General features: G+C 34.6%; 2 protein-coding genes across 5 annotated transcripts in view; both read left to right on the top strand.

The window, feature by feature from the left end:
* The window catches only part of npm2a (nucleophosmin/nucleoplasmin, 2a), a 182,907-nt gene that overhangs the window by 146,814 nt on the left and 29,321 nt on the right, over positions 1-6,772 (top strand). The gene's annotated exons all lie outside the window — the stretch shown is intronic.
* The window catches only part of adrb3a (adrenoceptor beta 3a), a 38,900-nt gene that overhangs the window by 4,812 nt on the left and 27,316 nt on the right, over positions 1-6,772 (top strand). The gene's annotated exons all lie outside the window — the stretch shown is intronic.

Raw genomic sequence — 6,772 nt, 5'->3', positions numbered from 1 at the left:
CTGGTCAGAAGGTGTTGATTAATTGATTTTTATTTATTTATTTATTTATTTATTTATTTATTTATGACAGCGGTAATTCAAATCATCAGCACAATTGACAACAAATGATTAAACAACATGAATGAATTAACATTTGAATAACGTATAACCATTGATGAAGCTTTCTGTAACGAGATGTTTATTTAACATTTATGGAAGGAGTCTCCAGTGTCAGCAATCTCAGGACAGAGGATTTTGTCCTTTCCGGTTTCTAGGGAACATGACTAGGAAAATAACGAGAGCAAGAGAGACAGAGTGAAAGGGGGTGGGGGGTGAAGGGGTGGGGGCGGGGTTTGGGTGGCGACTGTTAGGTTGGTCAGGGAATGACTGTTTATAGCTAACTTGTTTTATGGATGTTCCACAAGATTAAATGTAACTATAAGCGGATAAATAATAAGATGTGTGGATCATTAAATGAATTTAAAATCATAATGTTTGGCAATTTGCTGTGTTGCAAAAGGAATAAAGCACTAGTCACAGAATGAAAATAATCAACTTCAGGTTGGTAGCAGTATTTCCACCACTTCATCCCATTGTTGATCATTTTCCTATAACAGCATTGTATTTTTAATCCTTATTAAAGATAAATGGTGTGTTTTTATTTTAGGATTGCACATTGCTTTAAGATTGGGGATGATATAATTTATAAGGATTATATGACCTTATGACTTGATGAACGCTGACGTCACCAAGTCTCACAGATAAATAAGCCTGAAACCATTCGGAGTCAATCAAGCAATTTTTTTTTCCATATGCAGAAATGACAGGATAATTTGTCCCAAATTTTACTGATTGTCTAATCACTGTGCTGCAGATATTATGTTACCTGCAATTTGTGTCTGGAGGAACAGCTGCTTTTATCATATACGCATTTATCAAAAAGCAGATGCTCACTTGGGGTTAATAAATGGTCAACTCAGAGTAGATTAGGGTTTGGTTCTATTTTAGTTTCGAATAAAAAGCTATAAAGATTTTATCCTGAAAGGATTTTATCCTGAATTACAGTGCCCTCCATTAATATTGGACCCTTGGTAAATATGAGCAAAGAAGATTGTGACAAATTGTCTTTATCGTTTAAATGCTGATCTTTTATTAATGAATTTATATAAGAAAAATATATTTGAAGTATATTCCCATTGATATTTTAAAAAATTTTGTACACCTGGAAGACTAGGGACAGGAAATTGTTCAACCATGACTTTCTGTTTCACAGGGGTATAAATATGAGGTAACACATAGGCCAAATTCCCTTAGTCCTAACAATGGGTAAGACCAAGGAATATACCTGTGATGTGCGGCAAAAGGTTGTTGAGCTTCACAAAATGGGAAGAGGCTATAAGAATATAGTAATGAACCTGGAATTGGCCGTGTATCTATATCGTCTCAACGCACTGTGAAGAGGATGGTTCGAGTGGCCAAAAAATCTCCACGGATCACAGCTGGAGAATTGCAGTGGTTAGTTGCGTCTTGGGGTCAAAAAGTCTCCAAAACTACAATCCGAAGTCACCTATATCACCACCAGGTGTTTGGAAGGGTTTCAAGAAAAAGCCTCTACTCTCATCCAAAAACAAACTCAAGCATCTTCAGTTTGCCAGACACTACTGGACCTTCAGATGGGATCGGGTTCTATGGTCAGATGAAACCAAAATAGAGCTTTCTGGCATTAAACACCAGAGGTGGTTTTGGCGCACACAGAGTAGCCATAACGGAAAAGTACCTCATGCCCACGGTTAAATATGGTGGTGGCTCTTTAATGTTTTGGGGCTGTTTTTGGGCTGGAGGTCCTGGACATTTTGTTAGGATACATTTCATCATGGACATGCCAGAAAGCTTAAAATGGGCCGTGGTTGGATCTTGCAGCAGGATAATCATGCAAAACACATCAAAATCAACACGAAAATGGTTTTCTGACAACAAAATCAAGGTCCTGCCATGGCCATCCCACTCCCCTGACTTGAAACCCATAGAAAACCTGTGGGGTGAACTGAAGAACTCGAAATTTAAAGGATCTGGAGAGATTCTGTATGGAGGAATGGTCTCAGATCCCTTGCTATGTATTCTCCAACCTCATCAGGCATTATAGGAGAAGACTCAGAGCTGTTATCTTGGCTAAGGAAGGTACAGTAGCACAAAGTATTGATTAAAAGGGTGCCAATAATTTTCGCATCCCTATATTTAACAATTTTTTTTTTTTTTACATAAACCTGTGTTTTGTTTTCAATTGTTTGACATCCATGAGAGCAGAGTATTTTTGTGAATTGTTTTAACAAAAGATCAAAAGTTTAAACAATAAAGACAATTTTTTTCACAGCCTTCTTTGCTCATATTTACCAAGGGTGCCAATATTAGTGGAGGACACTGTATGCTACTGCTGCCAGTTTTGTTTTGTTTTGTTTTTCAGCAAAGTAAAAAGGACAAAAGTCACATCATTGGTCAGTAGCACAGTTCCAGGACGCACGTACCCCCCATCAGGTGTTCGTGTGCTGAATGAAATCAAATCAGTGCTGTGAACTGCGAGAGGCCCTCCAAATCAACCGTGTTAAAAGCCTGTTTGCTGAACACTGACATCCGCCATCCGTTGTATTAACACGTTGAGCCTTGTGGATGCTGTTCATAGCTCTGTGCTGTTCGTAATCAATCGTTGCCAGAGCACGTTGAACGCGTCTCACTGAGCAGAAAGGCTTTTAGAGATGCCGTGAAAGCGGTTTTGGCTGAGTGTTCGGTTCAGCCGGTTCAAGATGGCGTTGATTATTGACACTTATTTTTGGATAAGGTTTGATGTACTGGAAAAAGAAAAACTCAAAAATAGCAATTGTGTTGGTCAAGACCTCTGTATGCGTCACTGGTAATAGCTCCGTCAGTATGTTGAACAACAATAAATGGAAGGGCACTTTCGAGAGGCCGTTTATGCGCTCCCAGGTGGAAGCGTGATTATTTGAACGTGGCCTCAACAACAAAGACTTTTCAGTCGTGAAATGAGTGCATTTGAATGGAAATGGAGGTCAAGCCTGGATCTGACCGTGCTTCTTACTGGCTGCTGCGTTAAACGTTCAGTGTGCTAATATACTGAGATAGTATTTAAGTGTGCTTAGTAGCGTGAGTGTATTTAGTGGCGTGAGTTTGGAAGCACTCCCAAACGCTGATAAACTTTATCACTGTACCACAACACTTCCGCTTCTCTGGAGAAGCTGTTTACCACCTAAAGAGAGCAAGGACTCAGCAAACAAAATGTTAACGAATCTTCGCTTATTGATTAAGCGGTGAAAGAAGTAACACATACAGATAGAGCAAAACTGATTCAGAAATAGTCTACCTTTTTTACACAACATGGAAGGCACTGGATTAATGAAACTATTTAGGAGTATTATTATTATTATTATTATTATTATTAAAAGTAGTTGTAGTAGTAGTATATTATTAGTAGTAGTAGTAGTAGTAGTAGTAGTAGTATATTATTATTATTATTATTATTATTATTATTATTATTACAGTTATTGTTATTATTATTATTGTTATTATTATTATTATTATTACAGTTATTGTTGTTATTATTATTGTTATTATTATTATTATTATTAGTAGTAGTAGTAGTAGTAGTATATTATTATTAATATTAGTAGTAGTAGTAGTATATTATTATTATTATTATTAACAAGAAAAACAATAATATTAATATTATTATTAGTAGTAGTAGTAGTAGAAGTATAGTATTATTATTATTATTATTATTAATAATATTATTACTACAATTACTATTATTATTATTAGTAGTAGTAGTAGTAGTAGTAGTATATTAATATCATTATTATTATTATTATTATTATTAGTAGTAGTAGTAGTAGTATATTAATATCATTATTATTATTATTATTATTATTATTATTATTATTATTATTACTACAATTACTATTATTATTATTATTAGTAGTAGTAGTAGTAGTAGTATTAGTATATTAATATTATCATTATTATTATTATTAATATTATTATTATTAGTAGTAGTAGTAGTAATAGATTATTATGATTATTATTATTATTATTAGTAGTAGTAGTATATTATTATTATTAACAACAAAAACAATGATATTAATATTATTATTATTATTATTATTATTATTATTAGTAGTAGTAGTAGTAGTAGTATATTATTATTATTATTATTATTATTATTACTATTACTACAATTACTATTATTATTATTATTATTAGTAGTAGTAGTAGTAGTATATTAATATTATTATCATTATTATTATTATTATTATTATTATTATTATTATTATTAGTAGTAGTAGTAGATTATGATTATTATTATTATTAGTAGTATATTATTATTATTATTATTAACAACAAAAACAATATTATTATTATTATTATTATGTTTACAATCTTATTTATTAAAATGTAATTCTGTTGAGATTATAAACATTATACTATATATATATATATATATATATATATATATATATATATATATATATATATATATATATATATATATATATATACACCTACAGTATAGAAACGGCACGTTAGACCCATCGGAATGAGCAACTTTAGCTTGCTCAGGATCCCAGTAACTTTGAAATGATCCAACACTGAGCCATAAAGTGGAATCGTTTATGCAGCATTCGGTCAAGTCAAGCAATCAGAAAAGCAAACAGCATTTAAATACCATAGGAACAAACAAGACTTTATTTCAATGAGCTGTCTGACTTTTGGTCACATGCTGGTCATAAGCTGAACATGGTACAGTCAAATAAATCTTTATCTCTTCTTAATCATCTACCGGTTTTATTTAATTTGCTGTTTTGGTGCCCGGTGGTTTCCAAACGGGTCAGACTTTAGCTACTGGTGTCGATCTGTCTACACTCAACCTGTTGGACACAGAAGTTAGATCCCTGGCTGATATGAAAAACAACGAAGTCATTGATGTTAATAGGTAATGGTAGAGAAGTACAGCAGAACTTTGTTGCAAAACAACACTGATGTTTTGCATGGCTTTTTGTTTACCTTTCTTTTCACGCATATTTCATGATGACAGCGTGAAGTATAAACCCAACACACGCTATTTTTGTACAATATTCCTATTTCTCCTTCGAAGCAAAATTGGACAAACCCTTGAAGGTGGAAACAATCAGTCATGTTCTGTAACACTACCTGTACCGTGTGCACTAAAGCATATGCTGTGCATTAACAAACACATGCCATGTGCTGATTACTACACTGGGCAGTTAAAAAAGAGACGGAAGGAGAGAGAGAGCGAGATAGAATAAGCAATGAGGTCATGCTTTACTTCAGGATATTAATACAGTATGGAGAAATTCTTAAAAATCATCCATCTGGGACGATGCCAGATCTTTCTTGGGCACACGTTTAGAATACCTTTTTTTAAATCACTCATCCAAAAGGTGACACTAAACATTAAAGAGGTGAGATGTACTTGGTAGAACTGGCTGGAGAGGTGTAATGGTCAGTCCCTGTGGCCCAGGTGGTGCATGTTAAAACTGTTTGTTTCAATCTGCCATGCTTCTAAACATACTAACACATTACTTCATCTAGCACATGGCCCAATTAGTTTCCATTTACAGTTCATCATACAAATCAGATGATGCAGAAGGAAACACGACAAGCTGGTGTGAGTCTCAAACAAATTCCTTATGCGATCTCTTTCGACTTTACAGCCAGGGCTTATCTTATAAAGTACGGGATAACACACAGCGGTGTGCTGTTATAGGAAAGTGATCGACGACGGGGTGGTGTGATGCAGCTTTATATGAAGCACAATTGGCGTCACTATCCTGATGCTGATTATTTTCCAATAACAGCACATCATGAAGTGATTGATAACTTCTTTTTTTTTCACAGCAATTGTTCTATTGTTTTTATCCATTTGTAGTTAGGTTTTATGCTGTGGAATGTCTGTGTCACTTAGTTCCTGTTACCACTTTATAACCGCTTCAACAGTTCTTCCCTCATCAGCTTCTCTTTTTTTTTTCCTCTTTAAGTTAATAAGACAAGACAGTGCAATTTGTCACGAGACTGAGAAACTGGAATGTCCTCCATCATTCAAGTCCCCACGAAATCAAAACGGAAGTTTTGTGGCTTTTAGCACGGTATGAATATGTCAGCCTTAAGGTGATCTATAAGATCGTGTGCTCCAAAACAATGACAAAATTCGCATTTAGAAGAGATATGCGTACAAAACGTACAGTCTCTCTCTACCAACAATACGGATCGACAGTTTTGATGATATCATTCTGCACTTCAGCTTCTCAGCAGATTTTCGGTCCAATCAAACGCCCTCTTGAATCTGAAGTGCCCCGCCCTGACATTATAAAAACGCATGGTACTAACCGTCAAGTACGGCTTAGCCCGGGCTGTGAGGTAAGATAAACACTACCGGCAATTTTAAAAGGCGGAGAAGCCACTTGATATGTCCCGCCGTGACTTCCTGTTTCAGTTTAAATTATGTTCAACACATCGAATAACGCTGTGTGTTTCAAGGCACTTAAGACTTCGCTGTGTGTGAAAACTAGACAAAGTTACAGGAAAAAAAAAACCCTTCAAGCTTCACTTCTGACTTTTACAAAACTCGACACTGGAGTTTCCTTCCAAAAAAGCGAAATAAACGACTCACCAAAAAATAAACCTTTCACTATATCAACAATTACACACATTTTAAGATACACACCCAAGATAAAAGTCCCTGTGTAAGATGCTACCATGAATAGAA

The sequence above is a fragment of the Ictalurus punctatus genome, chromosome 5 (genome assembly GCF_001660625.3).
Source record: "Ictalurus punctatus breed USDA103 chromosome 5, Coco_2.0, whole genome shotgun sequence".
In the NCBI taxonomy this organism is placed as follows: domain Eukaryota; kingdom Metazoa; phylum Chordata; class Actinopteri; order Siluriformes; family Ictaluridae; genus Ictalurus; species Ictalurus punctatus.
This window is presented reverse-complemented; position numbering and strand designations above follow the sequence as displayed.